The sequence below is a fragment of the Cupressus sempervirens genome, chromosome 11 (assembly GCF_028749045.1).
Source record: "Cupressus sempervirens isolate cs-2001-9-10 chromosome 11, ASM2874904v1, whole genome shotgun sequence".
NCBI classification, from domain to species: domain Eukaryota; kingdom Viridiplantae; phylum Streptophyta; class Pinopsida; order Cupressales; family Cupressaceae; genus Cupressus; species Cupressus sempervirens.
In genome coordinates this window covers 344,189,243-344,208,381 of record NC_143128.1, presented here as the reverse complement: position 1 = coordinate 344,208,381, position 19,139 = coordinate 344,189,243, and positions in this window count along the sequence as shown.

Sequence of the window (19,139 nt, the reverse complement as noted above, 5' to 3'; positions counted from 1 at the left end):
GAAGACATGGGCTGAAATCTAGAACATTTTCTTGAACTATTCTTGAGAAATAGTAAAAAAAGGGATGAGGCTTGAGGGACTTACTCCAAAAATCTCCTAGTGCAAGAGTATCCAAGATAGAGCTATCGAACCTCTTATCAAATTTTAGGAAAGACATCATTAATGATGTCACTACACAATTGAACACCATGCAAGCATGGAGGAAGAAGGAGGATGTTGACATTATGTAAGCATAATATTTCCCTCACTGTAGAGAAAAGAAATGTAACTGCCAATGCAAGCCTATTGCTAGCTTGGAGTCACAACATGTGCCTAGTGAATTTGAGGCAATTGATGAGGATGGAGAAGTCCTTTATGTTGCTCAATGAAGGCCTTGGGCTCCAAGATTAGGTATTCCTCAAGAATTAATTCATAATTACAGTGGTAATAGTCAATGGAAACACCAGCAACATGGTGGTTATAATAATTATAATAATTGGCAACAACCTTACCAAGTTTAGCAGTAGCCTAACTAGGGTTGGCAACAATGCTAGCAAGGTTGGTATTAGCCTAACTAGAAATAACCCTAGCAAGGTTGGCAGTACCCTAACCAAGGTTGGCAGCAACCTCATCAAGGTTAGTACAAACCCCAAAGCTAGCATTAGCAACAACACCAACAAGCCTTAATGCAGCCTCATCAATAGAAAACCTTAATGCCTCCTACAACCAATACAACCCCTCTAAAATAGCCACAATTACCTGCATAGCCTATGTCTAATCCCAATAATGCAAATCCTTCAACTTAGCAACAAAGCTATTCCATCACCATAAATGAAATTCATTTATGGCTTGAGGCACAAAATACACACAGGACATTCTATGATTGGTTCTCTGCTACTAATAATGTAAGTGGTGCTACTAAGATTTACCTTGTCTAAGAATAGGCATTTCTAGATTGAGAAAAACATTTTTCCAAAATTTCTCTTGAAGCCATAAGGGCTTCTACTCAAAGATGGGTCTAATTTTCATAAGATTTGAAAACAAGGGAATTACACTCTTCTCAAAATTTGGAGATGGCTTTAGCAAGATGCCTAGGTATATGATGCTAGGTAGAAGTCAAAATAATTATTAGGTTCATCTTCATTTCCAACCACCAATACTCCTACATCCTATGCTCGAAATGCATGATTATTATTTTTATTATAATATATCCATTGAAGATTAGAGAAAGATTAAAATAAAATTATAGATACTTTAACTATAGGGCTAATGAATCAGGTGAAAAGATCACCAATGATCGTAGACTACAGATGACAATAAAAAATTTATAAATGTTGAAGGGACTAGCATCAGGTCAGTTGGGGGGGGGGGGGGGGAATGATGACATGAAGAAATCGATGTATTTTTAATCCTTTTTATGAACATTTGTTTATAACATGTTGAAATTTGTTATCCTTTAAGTATAATATTTTGTACTTTTTGATGTATAAGTTATGAACATATGGCATAAAAGTGATAATCATAATTATGTCTCAAAAGGTTCATTTTGTTGATAAAAATCTTTCTTTATGAATGTTTGGCATGGGTAGATCTTCCTGCAACTAAAGAGATTGCAAAGACTACTTTGAATACTAATGCTTTTTCTATATAAATTAATAAATATAAATAAATGTTTGTAGGAAGTCTTGTGTGCATTGAATGATGACCACAAGCATCCAAGCCAAGTAAGAATTGGTAAAACAACTTAAGCGAAGGTCTATCATTGTGGAATAAAAAGTACTAAAGGAGGTACATTATGACACCATTATAGCCAGAAACTTAGTAGAAACACAAGAGGGGACCTTTTCAGCAAAATAATGCGGGACTTGTTCAATGGCATAGAAAGAGGACCTGTTTCAAAACAATAAAAGGGACCTTATGAGGTATCTATATGCGAGAGCAAGTCAACAGAGTGATCAATTAGTTAAACATGCATTCTTAATAAGGAACTATTGTACACTACCTAAATTCCTAGAAATCATTAAATTCATGTAGCAGATCTAGCATCCACTACACTCTATATTTATGAGAACTTAAGGAGATACCCGATGTTTCTTATTATGTTTCATGTTTGAACAAATCTTGAGCTATAAAAAACTATCCTTTATGAGGAAGTCATGATTGTAGGAATCTATTATTTCCTTTCTTTTAGATAAGACCTTGTCTGTAACTCAGAGGTCAAGTAGTGAATGAATGAATAGAGTTAGATGAGAGTTATTAGCTATATTCTATTGTTTTTTAAGAAAGTTTATTATTGCTTATTGAATGAATATATGAGTTTACTAAGTTTCTACACTTCAACCTGAGTTAATATTTTCTTTACCCTTCTATGGGGGCCCATGCAAAAGGTGGAGTTTCCTTTAGCAATTAGGAGTTAGATTCAATTTTTAAGTTAAGTTTAGAATTATTGTTCCTCCAGCCACTAGAAACAGAACCATTCAGTATTCCTGCAATAGTAGGTGCATAGATGTATAGTTAAGTAATCATCTAAGTTTCCTTCAAATCATAGTATAGTTGCCTTTCTTTTTGATAAGATAGATTTCCATAATGATTATTTTATTTAAGGTAGTAGTGACTTTTAGTAGAGGCTAGAGCATATACTTTGTAGACATCATCTCAAGTTCACACTCCTGGATTGATATTTAATGAAGACCAACATAGTAGTTTGGTAGAAAAGGATGTCTAATCCTTCAACTATAAAGGTGTTATATTTGCCGAGCTCCCCCATCCCAAAAAATAGGAAAATTCTCATACTCACCCTATCAGGTAGAGCCAGCAATTAGAAATGAAGGGGAGCACTAGTTCTCAACCTCCTAACAAATGGATACCAAAAATAGAAGCAAAAACATAGCTAAAATAGTAAAATAGGAGGGCCCTACTTGACATCCAAAAGGGAAAATACAAGAATATGAATAATAAAATAAAAACCCAACAAAAACTATCGAAAGTCATGACAATCCAAGGTCTCCTTGAGCTAGATCCAACGGGACCATCCTCACAATGGTCCCACTCCCATAACTCCTACAATAAACATAACAATATTTCTTGAGGAGGATTTATAATTTTCTCCTAAATTTATTTTTCAAAAAGTGAGAAGTAAAGAATAAAGTTTCATTTTGGATATATATTCACTTTTTGAGTGAATAAAGGATTAGGGTAATTAATGAGGTCACCTAGTTAAACCCTAAATCTACTTAAATAAAAACAAACTATTCCAAGTTATTGGAATTCAACTATGGAAAAGCTACTGAGAATTAAATTAAATAAGATAAATAACAAAATTCCCTTAAACAAAAAATCAGAGAATTCCTTAATAACCTTCATGATAATTGTGAACCTCTAAATGCACATACATGCTCACAAGTCTAATAACATAATGCACATGAGTCCAGATTTATTAAATCACTAGAGGGTTTAATTTAAAAAATTAGATAGGATACATTGACCATATAGGGATTACATTGGCTAGATATGAAGAGTCGAATCATTAACTCCATATGCCACTACTAGGGACATAAATCCTATACACTAAAGAGTATGATCAAGTGAAATTGCATATAATTATATAGTAAAAGAAATAAATGCATTGAATCACCTAATTTAACCATTTATCTATTTGTACTGAAATAATCCATTTACATCACTCTCTTTTGCATGAAACATCACAAATAAAGAATGAAGTAAAGATTTGACAAGTCCAACATATAAAAATAAATATAGTATATGTCTAACTACAAAATATCAAGATATCATCTCAAAATATCTTGTCATATCCAAAAGGCATCATCATGTAGATTTTATTAAATTGAACAACATAGTAATCTAACATCTATGATATTGGTAATCAAAATATAACATTTGACCATCAGATCATCTCAAATGTAAAATAATATGAGTAATAAACAATCTCTCAAATAAAAATAGATCTAGGTATAAAATGCAAACATGAGAGGCACTATAAGAGTCACCAATTTGTTGGTTCTCAAAATTGTTGGTTGAAATCTTACAAGACTTTCCTTCTTGATGTGAGGAAATCAACATAGTTTTGGTTAATGAAGAAGGTTGAAAAAAAAAACTAGTTGAAACTCTCACCCTTCATGCTTTGAAAAACCTAGTGGTTGTACATTTTTATCCCAACTCTTATAGAAAATAAAATCACCAATGTAGACTTAAAACTCATACTCTTGAGTAGAAAAGTACTTTCTCAAGTAGAAATTAGTGATAATATTCTTGAAAATTGAAATGTGAAGTAATATATGCAAGCAAGAGAATGAGATAAAGAATTTCACCTTCCATTAAATTTCACTTTTCCTTAGAAAAATAAAGACCAGTCCTTTCCTAGTGGGAAAATAGAGTCAATAAAAATATCTTTTGTAGTCATCCAATCACATGGATACAGGTGCACTTCTATCAATCATTGGACAATGAACTTTCGATTATAAAATCCTAGTTAATTGAATTCAACTCCAATAGTATTGAAGACCAATTACACAAAATCCATGCATAGATTGCTCTTATTAAAGATTTTATTTCTTCAATTTTTCTCCATCAACAACAATGTAAATCCAAGAAGGAAATATGAAAACACCAACAATTATTGTTTATTCTTAAACTTTAGAAGAGAAATAGACCATTTTATTAATTCTAAAAATAATTAAATTTTGGTGGTGACTCCTTGCAATGCCTATATCTATGATGCACATTCATACATCTGTATATTTGTATATCTATAGTCCTATGTCTATTAGGTCTCAATACAAATTCTTATAGAAAATGAAAGGGTGCAAAAATGATTCAGACCTTTATAGATAAACTAACTAATAACTAATTACAACAATTCACAAAATATCACAATTCTCAAATCATATCAGGAATTTCTTCCAAATGTTGTTTCTCACAAAGGTCTTCAAAATCAGCCAATATGGCTTTAACCTAGGCTCTATCTTCTTCAAGCTATAGCTCCTACACATGGTTGAGATAGCTAGCATAATTATTATGCAAATCGCAAGCTTCTACATACATGTTGTTAAGAATATCAAGTTGGTCCTCCTTCATCGGTGATAAATTTGGTTTCATGGTTGATTTTGGGTCATCCTAAGCATTGTATGCTTGAATAGGAAGTCCCATGGTGAAGAGTTTTTAAAATGTACACAAAAAATAGAAGAAAAAAAATTCTATACAAGAAAATTCCGAGAGAATGTTTCCTTATAAATTCCTTACTCAACAATGGTCATTAAATGCATTAAACTCCAACTAGCACATTACACATACAAATGCAAAGAAATTGTCACATCTAATTTTGTACTAATTTAAGACAAAATGTAAATGAATTTAGCCTTAAATTCATGTGTCCCTTTATTGGAATTTGAAAAGATATATTTAGAAAAGAAATCTTTTCTAATTCAGTTTGATAAATAGACATGGCATGCAAAATTGTAAAATTGGGATACCAAGAAATCTAGTCTTGTAAATTGGTGACATCAGGTAGAGAGAACCATCTTGAATGTGAAATTGTGAAATTGGAAATACCTTAAAACCCTATTCCAAAAATTGAAAAATCAAAAGTCCCTTGTGACATCATTCCCAAAATTAATAAATTGGAAGCTTATTCATATCTCCTTTGTGAGATCATGAAAATGGAAGTTTTGACAAATGAACATAAAAATGATTTTTTTTGAAAGCATTTCAAGGCTCCACCAGGTTCCTTGGTTTTTCTTTCTTTAACATATCCCCATGAGCTAATGCATTTTGTAGCTCCTTTTATTGGTTTCCTTTTATTTTGCTTCATCTTCTCTACTCTACTTCTCCCCTTTTGACAATAATGCCAAATGTGACTATCTTTATCCTTACCTATTTTTGCTTCACTTGACTACTCCCCTTGGGAAGTAGTCCCTTGAATTTATCAATCCATAGGTTTATTTCTCCTTTCCATTCTCATGGATTAATGCCTTTGTGTCTACTTCTCGGTTAAGGATGGGTAGGGGTAAGACCCCTAACCTCTCTCTTAGACACTCAAAAGTATCCTTTTGAAGAGAATTTATGAAGATATAAGCCAGATGTTCCTTAGTTGGGACACATATTCCAGCCTAACCTCTTTTTCTTCTTTTTTTCTCTCATACAATGGTATTTAATGGATATGTGCTATGTCTTTGTGTGCCTTACTATATTTATGAATTTTTTGATTGCACTAGTGTTATCATAGTTTATGACTACCAGTTCCTCCATTTTCTCTTGAATTCCTTCAAGAGATTATTTGATCCATACGACCTAAGTTTATTTCATTACTAGAACAACATATTTTTCATCAATTATTGACTATGATATGTAAACTTTCTTGCTATCCCATGTAAACAATCTTCCTCTAAAAAAGAATGCACTACTAGTTGTGCCCTTTCTGTCATCTATGTTCCCCATTTAATCAATATTAGTAAAGACACTAAGTTCAAAGTTTCCCTTTTAATGATACCATAGGACATAATCCTTAGTACCCTTCATATATGTGAAGATCTTCTTCATAGTACCATGTATGATTCTTTTGTGTTAGCAGAAAATATTGCTACTACTCCTATTGCTTGTGTTATGTTACGCCTAATGTGCACAACATATCACAATTTAACAATCATGGATTCGTAAAGAGTTTCATTTACTTCAAGGATTTTATATTCCTTTAAGCTCTTACAACTAGTTAGCATTAGAGTTCCTAATGATTTTTCTTCCTCCATACCAAATATCTTTATTATTTCTTTCAAATATTTTGTTTTCCCTATGAAGATTCATCCTTTCATTTGAGATACTTGAAGTTCAATGTAGAACTTGATCTCTTGGATCATTAACATTTTGAATTCTCTCTTCATGGCTTCAAAAAATTCAACACTTATTTTATCATCTCCTCTAAAGATGATGTCATCAACAAAGATTTGTGTAGTTAGCAAACTTGCTTCAATTTATTGCTTTATGTAGAGATTATAGTTCTCACTTGTTCTTGTAAACCCAATCTTGATCAAGTATGATGCGGTCTCTCATACCATGCTATAGGTTCCTATTTCAGTCTATAGACAAATTTTCTCATTCTAAATACTTGATTTTTTACTTGTTTATCATCAAGCCCCTTAGGTTTCTCACCTTACGCTTTCTCTTCTAGAACTTTGTTGAGGAATGTATATTTTACATCCATCCATTACACCTAGAAATTATCCTAGGCTACAAATACTACATGTATTCTCACTCCTTTAATTATATTTATAGGTGTGAATGGTTCTCTATAGTCTGTGCCTTCTTCTTATACATAACCTTTACAAAAATTTATGGCCTTGTTTTTTACTATCGCTCCATCCTTATCCATCTTGTTTTGGAACACCCATTTTGTGCCAATGACATTATTTTCTTCTTGTCAAGAAACCTAGGTCCATATTTCATTCATCCCTATTTGATCAATTTCCTCTTCCATGGCCTTTTTATAATCTTCATCCTTCAAAGATTCTCTTGTGAATTTGGGATCCATAAGTGAGAGAAGACATACTATTTTTCTTTCATTTTTCATGGTCATCATTATAGAATCTTTTTCTCTAATGATTTGGTTAGTTGAGTGGTGTCTCCTTACATATTTTTCCAGCATTAGTTCCCCTTTAGCCATTTGTGCTCTTTTTTCTTTGTGTTAAGCTTAATTGACCTAAATTGGTACAACTTCTTGTATAGGTTCTTCTTCTACTAGTACTCTCTCCACTATCTTGGATGTATTCAAACTTCTTGCAGTCTTCAATTTTATTTCTACTATTTTTATCATTTTTTTCTAAGAATTTCCACCTATACATTGGTAGACTCTACAATCTTGTTTATCCACATTTCAAGCATCAATATGCTCTATTTTTTGACAGAGTATCTCAAAAAGATACACTCAATACTCTTAGGCTCAAACTTTCCTTGTTACTAATCTCTCTTGATGTAGCATTTTCTTTTAAATACCTTAAAGTAGCTGACACATGGTGTACACCCAAACCAAATTTCATAAGGAGTCTTCTTTTTCCCCTTCTTTACTTGTACCCTATTCATGTACATAGTTGTTCTTACAACCTCTATTGAGTAAATTTATGCACCATGATTTTTGATCATTAATGTTCTCACACAATCTATGATGGTTCTATTTTTTCACTCTACAACACTATTTTGTTTAGGTGTCTTGATAGTTAGCATCTGTCTTCCAATTCCATACTACTTACATTAAATTTTGAATCCTTGTGAGGTGAACTCACCACTCTAGTTTGATCTCATGGACTTGAATGTCTTTTCAATCTCCCTTTCCACTTTTTCATTGTATACTTTAAACATGTGGAAGGTTTCAAACTTTTCTTTCAAGTAAATAATCCACATCATTCTAGAAAATCATCAATAAATAATATAAGTTATATGTCACTAAATAAATTGTTCATCCTCATGGGGGCAAATAAATTGTTATGAACTAAGTCTTGTACAATTTTAGAACTGAAAGACTTTCTAAAGAAACTAGAACTTACTAAATTTCCTAGTTAACAGTCTCTACACATGACATTATTAGGTTTATTAATAGGAGGTAAGTCCCTTATATAGTTCTTCCTTCCAACTTTGATAATGCTTTCAAAATTTTCATGGAATAGTATTTTATACTATAATCAACTACTATTATCTTTAGCTAACATAAAAGTATCATAAACAATATTGAGGTAAAAGAGATTACCTCTATGTGTGGTCTTATAGCTAAGATCTTGCATGTCTTATCAAATATTCAGCAAGACCCTTTGATAAAATCAAACCTATAACCTTTATCCATTAGTTGAGCTATACTCAAAAAGTTATATTTCAATCCTTCTACTAGATATACATCTTCGCAAGTAATGGATTTGTTTAGGGATACATTACCCTTACCTATCACTATGCATGGTGATTTATTTCCAAACTTCACCATTTCTCCTTCATAAGCCTCAACCTCATGGAGGTTTCTCCTACAACAAGATATGTCTTCTAAGAAACTTCTATCTATTATCTAGTTCTTGTGGCTACTGATACTAGTTATCAAAGCTCTCTCCAAGCTTTCTTTCATGATAGAAATGAAGGATACTTCATCCTCATCCTCATCATCATCACCAGTTGACTTTTCATTAGTCACACCTTCTTTGACAATGTATCATTGCTTCTTCTTTCCTTTAGAGTTAAACCATCTTTTGTGGGTTCCTTTCCATTTTTTGTTATCTCTCCACTAGTTGGTCTCTTTCATGATATGTTTTAGACATCTAGAAACATTATATCCTACCTTTTGGTAGTATAGTTCTTAACACCTTTCTTACACACTCATTGTCTTCCTTAGGTCTAAATGTCTTTTCCTTCCTACATCCTCATACAATTGAACTTAGCTCTCAAGATTTTAACTCTAGGCCTCATGACATGCTTATCCCCACCATAGAAAATTTTTAGTTTCTCCCACATCTCATGTGTTGTTTCTAAGTCTTCTACATGTTTGTACTCAATATAAGGTAATTTTCTTGCCAATGAATCCATTGTGGTTGTGTATTTTTATTTCTCCTTGATCTAATCTTGGTTGAGTTTCCCAACGGGTTCAATGTATTTGACCTTCCCATGGGTCTGTTAAGCATCACCAAGAGTTCTTAGATGTAAATGCATTTTCTTGCACATGAGTTATAGTTTTCTTTGGAGAACTTAGGTGCATGTGATTTAACCATATTGATCTTTCTTTGAGCTATTAGATTCCTTACTTTAGAGGTCCTAGGCCTTGAAACCAATGATTCATCCTACTACAAGTCAATATATGTTGAGGGAATGGAGATTGAATCAGTATACTTGTTGGTTAAAACTTTGTCTCTTTAACATAATTCTCACTTGCCTACGAGTTTGTGACTACTGTAACTTAAACAATCAGGATTGAGCAAAAAAAAGAATGTGAGAACAGAAATGCATAAAATAGTATATATATCACATGGAAACCCAACTAAGGTAAAAGTCATAGTATGGGAGTTGATCCTCACAAAGTGTGCACTCTCCTGAAGTGCACCTAGTTAAGATCTAATCATTGTTAGAAGATTACAAAGACAATGTTAGGTACCAACTAGCTAAGGGATTTTGATAAGACCTATAAAAGTCTCTACTTTTTAGGAGTAGTCTAGTTAAAGGAATTTAGAAAACAAGTTAATGTGTCACCTTGTTAGGGGATTTGTATAAAGAACCTTTTAGGGTCCACCCTTGATGGGATTTGATGTTGGAAATATTAGTAAACACCAGGGAATGATCTAATAATTTAGGTACTAGACTTAGCTTGAAATAGATCCTTCTTGAACTCTCTTGACCAATCTAGAAATATTCTTGGCCTCCCCTTGGATCTGTAACTTGTTGTAGTTTCACAATGCACACCTCATTTCACTAAGAAATGGGGACCCTTGATGCAGGCAAGGAATGAAGAACTAGGGCTAAAGGCTCACCCAGCTATCCAAACCCCCTGCGAGAGTTAACACAATGAAAGCAAATAGAAGGAACAACCACCAAAGGAAGAAGAAGAGAAAAACACTTTTATTGATTCATCAAAATATCTTCATACATGCCCAACTATAAGGCCTTCTAGGTTACAACCAATAAATCAGAATTACAATTCAAATTCAATCCTGCAAGTTCACATCTTCTAACTTTTTTCTAAGGATTCTCTCTTTCCACCACTTCTCCCTTAAGACTTTTTCCTTAAAACCTAACATTGTACTTCCTTAAATACTTTCCAAAATGGCTTACATAAGATTCTAGAACATAGAAAGCCCACAAGTTAGCTCTTTACAAATATTAACTACCTAATAGAAATTAAATGCAAGAAGAGTTAGCCCAAACTGGAACCAAACATAGACAACTCAGCAAATGAAAATTGGCAGTTGTCACCCATATGAGCTTAGTATCCAAAGGATTCACTCGACAACAACTACAAACTCAACATCCAAAGGAATACTTGACACCCAAAGGGAATCACTCATCACCAATAGGAACTTGACACCCGAAGGAAATTACTTGGCACCAATAGGAACTCAACACCAATAGGAAAAATGAACAAAGAGTGCAAGATTTGCAAGAAACCTAGGATGATCTTGAATTAGACAACCAGGGTTGGAGAAAATGATTCTCCTAAATCATGTAAGTGTCACAATCTAAGCTGAATCCAACTTAGATTGAGAAATCCATGTAACATCTTCAATTGGTCTATTCTTCCACTTCACCAAATACTCATAGTAATCTCTTCCACTTGTGCTCTTGCCAACTCTCTAATCCAATATCTATTCAATTTCTTCGATCTACTTCTTAGGATAATCTTTTGATATATCCATGTCATCAGATAGCTCAACTTCATAAACATTATTATTGTCAAACTTCTTCAAAATCTTACAAGGTCCAAATTTCTTGATCTTTAGCTTATTGTATGTTCCAACTGGGAATATTCCTTTCTTCAAATGAACCATCACCTCATCACCAATTTGAAAATCATGGTGTCTTCTAGACTGATCAACATTCTCCTTATACTTCTAATTATTTTTTTCCAACCTCAACATCACTTCCTTATGCAAAGAATCCATAAAATCAGAAAATTCTTCACCTACAATGCTTCTCTTTTCTTTACCAGCAACATCTCTCAAATTTGATATACATCTAGGATGCATTCTAGTAACAATATCAAAGGGAAGATAATTTGAAAATTTAGCTTGTTCCAATACCATCTCCCAATTACTTGGCTTATTCCCAACTAAATATCTTAGCAAATTGCTTAAGCTTCTATTCACAACCTTTGTCTGTCCATCTGTTTGTGGATGGAATATATAATTAAAATTCAATTTAGTACCCATCTTATTCTACAAAGTATGCCAAAAATAACCAACAAACTTGCTATCTCTATCAGAAATAATGCTTCTTGGTAATCCATGCAATCTCACAATCTCTTTAAAGAAAAGCTCAACAACATGCTTAGCAACTGATGTCTTCTTACATGGTATAAAATGAGTCATCTTAGAAAATTTTTCCACTACAATAAATATGGAATCATACCCTTTCATTATCTTAGGCAATCCAAGAACAAAATCCATACTGATGTCAGTCTAAGGTTTCTCAGCCATAGTAATAGGTGTATATAAACTAGTATTTTGACTCACCCCTTCTAAAACTTGACAAAATCCACAACTCTTTACAAATTTATGAACATCCTTATACATTTGTGGCCAATAATACTTCTATTTCAGCAAACTCCATGTCTTATCAATTCCAAAATGTCCAGCTAATCCACCACTATGCTTTTCCTTAATCAAATTCAACCTCATAGAACATATAGGAAAATGCAACTAAATACCTTTGAATAACATACCTTATTAAATGAAGTAATCATCATACTTGCTTATGTGATTTTTCAAATTTGGTGCTCTACACTCTCTCCATGCCTCAGAAAAATTAGAATCAACATCATACAACTCTTTCATTTAATCAAAACCAAGAACATCAACCTTCATTTTAGTCAAGAGAGAATGTCTTCTTCTCAATGCATCAACAACTCTATTAGTAACTTCACTCTTGTGCTTAATAAGAAATATGAAACTCTGCAAGTACTCAACTGACTTGATATGTCTATAATTTAGTTTATGTTGACTTTCCAAGTATTGTAAAGCTTTATGATCAATATACAGTACAAACTCCATAGGAATCAAATAATGTCTCCACTTCAATTCTTAGACAATAGCCTAAAATTACTGATCATACATAGAATATTTCCTTTTAGCATCATTCAACTTTTCACTAAAGAAAGCAACGGGTTTACCTTCTTGACTTAATATAGCTCCTATTGCATTACCACTCACATCACATTCAACTTGAAATACTTTGTTGAAATTAGGCAAAGCCAATACAAGTAATTCAACAACCTTTTGTTTCAAAGTCTCAAAACTCTTATTAGCTCCATTTGTCCACTTGAATTCCTTTTTTATCTCCCCTCATTGTCTTAGTCATAGCATTAGAAACAACACTAAAATTATTTATAAACTTTCTATAAAAACTAGCCAAACCATGAAATGATCTTACCTCACCCACATTCTTAGGTGTAGGCCATTCCAAAATTTCTTTAACCTTCTTAGGATCCATCTTCAATCCATCAGCTGAAATCACAAATCCCAAATACACAATCTCTCCTCTTTCATAAAATAACACTTTTTTAGATTAATCAACAACTTTTCCTCTTTCAACCTCTATAATACTTGTCTAATATGCTCAAGATGTTCTTCCTTAGTCTTATTGAATATCAAAATATCATCCAAATAAATAATCACAAACTTACCCAAAAATCTTTTCAAAAATTCATTCATCAACCTCATGAAAGTACTAGGTGAATTAGCCAAACCAAAAGGCATAGCCAACCATTCATACAAACCATTTATTGTCTTCAAAGTAGTCTTCCATTCATCACCTTCTCTAATTCTGATATGATGATAGCCACTCTTCAAATCAATCTTGGTAAAATACTTTGCTCCACTCAAAACATCCATTATGTCATCCATCCTTGGCATAGAAAACCTATATTTCACTGTTATCTTGTTAATAGCTCTAGAATCAGTACACATTCTCGATTCTCCATTATTTTTTTAGATGCAAATATAGTAGGTATAGCACATGAACTCAAGCTCTCTCTAATCAAACCTTTCTACAACAACTCATGCACTTGTCTGTTAAGTTCTTCATTCTTTGTAGGTGTCAATCTATTTGGTGCTTTGTTTGGTAAACTAGCTCTAGGAATTAGATCCATACAATGACTTGTGCTTCTTACTAGAGGTAAAACATTAGGAATATCATCAACAATAATGTCTTTATACTCATTCAAAAATTATTTAATTTCTACTAGTACTCGCCTATCACTATCTGATGTCACTTGGTCATTAGTAGCTTCTTTTTCTTGGTCATTACTACCAGCACTTGATCCTCTAGGAACTATGGAAAAATAGACTTTATTCCTTTTCATTTCCTTTTCAAATTGTTTCCCATTAACAATACAAATTTTTATAGCAACACACTTAACCTCATATGGACTTTCAATCAGAGGCAACAATGTTTGTTTCTTCCCATTTACCCAAAGAGTATATTGATTCAATCTTCCATCATGTACAACATATCTATCATATTGTTAAGGTTACCCAACAAAATATGACAACAATCCATGGGCATAATATCATGCAAAACTTCATCAAGGTAATGTCCTATTTTGAACTTAACAAGGCATTGCTCACTTACCAATATCCTATGCTCATCTTTGATCCATGAAACATGATAAGGTTTGGGATATTTTAGCCTCTATAATTGCAACTTTTTAACCAACTCTTCTAATACTAGATTTGTAGAACTTCCCATGTCAATGATCACTTTGCAGCATTTTCCAGTCATCTTACATCTTGTCTTGAAAAGACTTCTTCTTAAAATAGGTTCCTCATCACTTCCCTTATTACATAAGGTTCTTCTCACCATCAAATTTTATCCATCCTTAGGTCCACTTGGTGAACCCTCATCATCTCCTTGAATCAAAACATTTCTGTTGCCTTGCCTACTTTCAGAGGATCTACATTCAAAAGATCTATGTCCCTCTTCACCACATCTAAAACAATTACCATTAAATCCACCTCTAAAATAGGAATTACCTCTTCCTCCATAAGAATTAGTGCCTCCTCAATAAGAATTACCACTTTTCCATTCGGTCTTGCCTTTTTCATCATCATTCTTTCATTTAGATTTACTTTTATCCTACATAGAACTATTAGATCTACCACTTTCTCCATAAGATCTACCTCTACCTCTCTAGAATCTATCATCTCTACCTCTTTCTCTTTGTTTGTGCTTCTTTGTCAAGATCTCCTCAACTTTCAAGGCATATTGATATGCTTCTTTTAAAATTTCCAACTTCACAAAAGTTATTTCATCTTGAATTCCAGATCTTAATCCGTTAATGTACCTCACAATTTTCTCAACATCATCATCCACATGTCCAGATCTAATGTCCAATCTATAGATTTTTTTGGTATATTCTTTCACAGTCATGTCTTTTTGTTTCAAATTTTCCATCTTTCTCAACAAGCTAACTTGGTAATCAGTAGGGAGGAATTTATTCTTTACCTTGTTCACCATCTTTGGCCAAGTTTTGATCTTCTCCTTTCCTCTCCTTTGTCTATCAGTTTTCAAATGTTCCCACCATAGTGATGCATGACCTTTCAACCTAGTGACTACAATCTTCACCTTTCTATTATCAGGAGTGTTTTCACACTCAAATAAATTCTCCATATTGGAGATCCAATCCAAAATAGCATTGATATCCAATTTTTCATCATAAGGAACAACTTCTATAATAGGCTTTGAATTTTTCCCTAGACAACACTCACAAAAATCTTTCCTCATCTTGATCTTCTTCAAGTTTTGGATTGTGGTTTGGTGCTGCTCCTTCATCATCACTTACATAATCAAGATGTGCTCCTCTCCTCTAGGATGTCTCCACAACATCTAATCTGGCTGCAATTTGTCTCAACTAATACAATATAGCATCATCGATATTTCTTCTACCATGAACCATCTTTACAAATTAGGTTCCTACAAGATCATAACCCTTTGCAAGTTATAGGTCAAATCCACAGATCTACAACCCTACAACAAAATTTGAATCAAGGTTCTACACAATCCAATCTCCACAAGGATGAACTTCAAGCTTTGATGCCAATTGACATAGGCAAGGGATGAATAACTAGAGCCAAAGGCTCACCTAGCTATCCAAATCCCCTGCAAGAGTTAACACATTGGAAGAAAACATAAGGAACAACCACAAAAGGAAGAAGAAGAGAAAAAAAAGTTTTATTGATTCATTAAAATGTCTTCATACATGCCCAATTGTAAGGCCTTTTGGGTTACAACCAATAAATCAGAATTATGAGTCAAATTCAATCCTCCAAGTTTGCATCTTCTAACTTTTCTCTAACTTTTCTCTCTTTCCACTACTTCTCCCTTAATAATTCTTCCTTAAAACCTAACATTGGACTTCTTTAAATACTTTCCAAAATGACTTACAGAAGATTCTAGAACATAGAAAGGCCACAAGTCAGCTCTTTACAAATATTAACTACCTAACAAAAATTAAATGCAAGTAGAGTTGGCCCAAACTAGAACCAAACACAGACAACTTGACAAATGAAAACTGGCACTCATCACCCACATGAGCTTGACATCCAAAGGATTCACTCAAAAAAAAAAATGAATTTAGCATCCAAAGGAATACTTTGCACCAACAAGAACTTGACACCCGAAGGGAATCACTTGGCACCAATAAGAACTCAGCACCGAAAGGAATACTCGGCACCAATAGGAATTCAGCACCTAAAGAAAATCACTCGACACCAACATGAACTTGGCACCCAAAGGAAATCACTCGGCACCAACAAGAACATTGTACCCAAAGGAAATTAGTCAAAACCAACAGTAACTTTGCACCAATAGGAAAAATGAACAAAGAGTGTAGGATTTGTAAGAAACCCAAGATGCTCCTGCATCAACCCCCTACTTTAATTTTTTAGCTTTTTGAGTCCTTAGTCTTTTTTAGGGTTTTTTATGGTGTTTTTATCTCATTTGTTTCTCTTCCTAAAACCCTAGCTGCTAGAAACTTTGTTTTTGAGGGAGAAAATCAAGTTTGCATGCTGAGAGGTACACCAATTTACCTAGCACACCTCACCAAATGTGCTAGTGCACTATTCATTAAGGGAAAATAGAAAATTCCCCTTGGAAAGTACACAATAGTGCACCTACATAGTTACATACCTCCAAGAGGTGTGCACCAGCCTAATCCCCTTCCATCACCTCCACACAAACACAAACATATTAGCAAGGGAAGGTGTGCACCATGTGCACCATTAAGATGCGTAAGGTGCACACCCTTTCCTCTTATACTTTCTTAACAATAGTTCCATAAAGGTGCACACCTAGTGCACCTCTAAGGTGCATAAGGTGTACTAATATTTTGTCTTTAGGGTTGTAAAAGATAGGATTTTAGGGTTTTTTGCAATAGTTTTATAGGTGTAGAGTTTCTAGATCAGTTTTTATCATAGTTAGTGTATACTTAAATTAAGTTTTTTAATTTTTTGGACTAATGTTTGCTTCTTTGTGTAGATAAAAAGGCACTCTTAACTTGTCGGGGTCATAACTTTTGACCTAGAGCTTAAAATTTAAAAACATTTACACCGTTCAAAAGGAGAACTAAAAATATAATTTTAGTCTCTAAAATAGTGAGCCTTTCGCTACCCATTTTTAGGGATCGATGAATGTTTCAACTTGAAAAAAGCCAGTTAAAAAGGCATAGAAAAGCTTGTAAAAAAGTATGAAAAAGTTTCAAAAATATGATCATTTTGGATAATTTGGATCACTTCATCTCTGATAGGGAAGGATGGGGTAGTCTAAGAGAAGAAAGAATCAAGTAATATACACTAAAGATCAAAGATATAGAGGTTGGATACATGAACCAAAATAGGTTCCTCATCTTATGCAACTCTTAATGACAAGATTCAATACAGGTGCCTTGGGATTTTAGAGCCAGAAGGAGATCAAGTATATGAATTTATTTGGCTATAAAGAGTGTATAAATCATCAAAAGGATTAAAGTAAGTACACAAAAGTGATCTAAAACCCCATTTTATAATAACCCAGAAACTATTTTTAAAACTGAGAACTTTGATTTTTTTGGTGAAATTAGCACCTTGCACAAATTTCTTGTGAGGTGCACTAGTGCAGAACTATACTTTTCAAAGATTTTCTAGAAGTTTTTGAAGAATTTAAAGGTGCACCAACAATTAGTTTCCAGTTTTAAATTTAGAGCTTTCCATGCATCAGAAACACATTTCGATCGCAGTTTAACTCCTACAAATATTCAGAGAAGGTTGAGCTTCTATTTTGGCATCTCTAGAGACTTCTACATCATTTGATAGCTTTCTTCTTATTTTCTAATGCTTTTTTTTAAAGACATGCAAAGACTCATGCATCCATTAAATGATATAAATAAAGATGTAATCGTACTTAGCACTAGTTAGAGAGTTAGTTCTTACATAAATAGATTTGTTTTATTAGTTTAGAAACATATGTTTTCATAAAGGGATCTCTCACTCTCAAAAGAAATTAAGGAGAGAATTTCTTATAAATTTAGGAATGTAATATTTATTCCAGGGTGCTATTCCTTGATGCAATAATATATGCTATTGGCAATTGCATTTGGAGTGTAGTGATTCTTGCCTGAATGTGTTATATTTATGGATGTATGTTCATGGAATTTAATTGAGCTAATAGTTTTATGGAATTGTTTTGGTTGTGCTATCTTTTAATTTTGGTGTTTTCTATGGGTCTACAAATTCTATTGACATACTTAGTTCAAGAAGAGATCATCATATTGTTCCTGCATAACTTTTCATCTTGCATGAGGACACTTTCTATGGCCTTGTGATTTCATGACAAGTGAAACATCTTATGGTTATTGAATTCCCATTGACAATTGCACCAATGGAATTAAGGAAGCACTGCTCCTATTTTCATTGGTTACCTATCAATCTTTTCAAAAGCTTAACTCATAGATGCATTGTTTCCATAGCCTATGTCCATTAGGATTTACTTTTCATTTTATTTTCTTAAATTTCTTATTTCCCTATCTTTGTTATTTTCTTTGCTAACTCCTAGTTAATTTAGGAATTCATGTAGTTGCATTGTTATATTGCATTCATTTGAAAAATAGAAAATACCAAATACATATCTCTTTTGTGGTTAATTTTGAAACAAGAAGCAGATTGGTCATCATATCCAAAATTGGTTTGAACCAGTAAAGGCCTCTTTGTGAATAAACACATTTATCTTCAACTGTGGAGATTCTAGTAGGTCACAAGATTTCTTAGAACTTTGGAATTGATCTCAGACTAAATTTTCAAGAGAGGAGTTCGAAAGGATTTATGTTTTTAAGAATCATGCAAAATGATATATCAACATAACTTTAGACTCTAATCACTTGTGTGCTTGTCCCTTCTTTCTTGTACACATGATATACCTTATGCAATTCAGGTTTTCTCAACTCT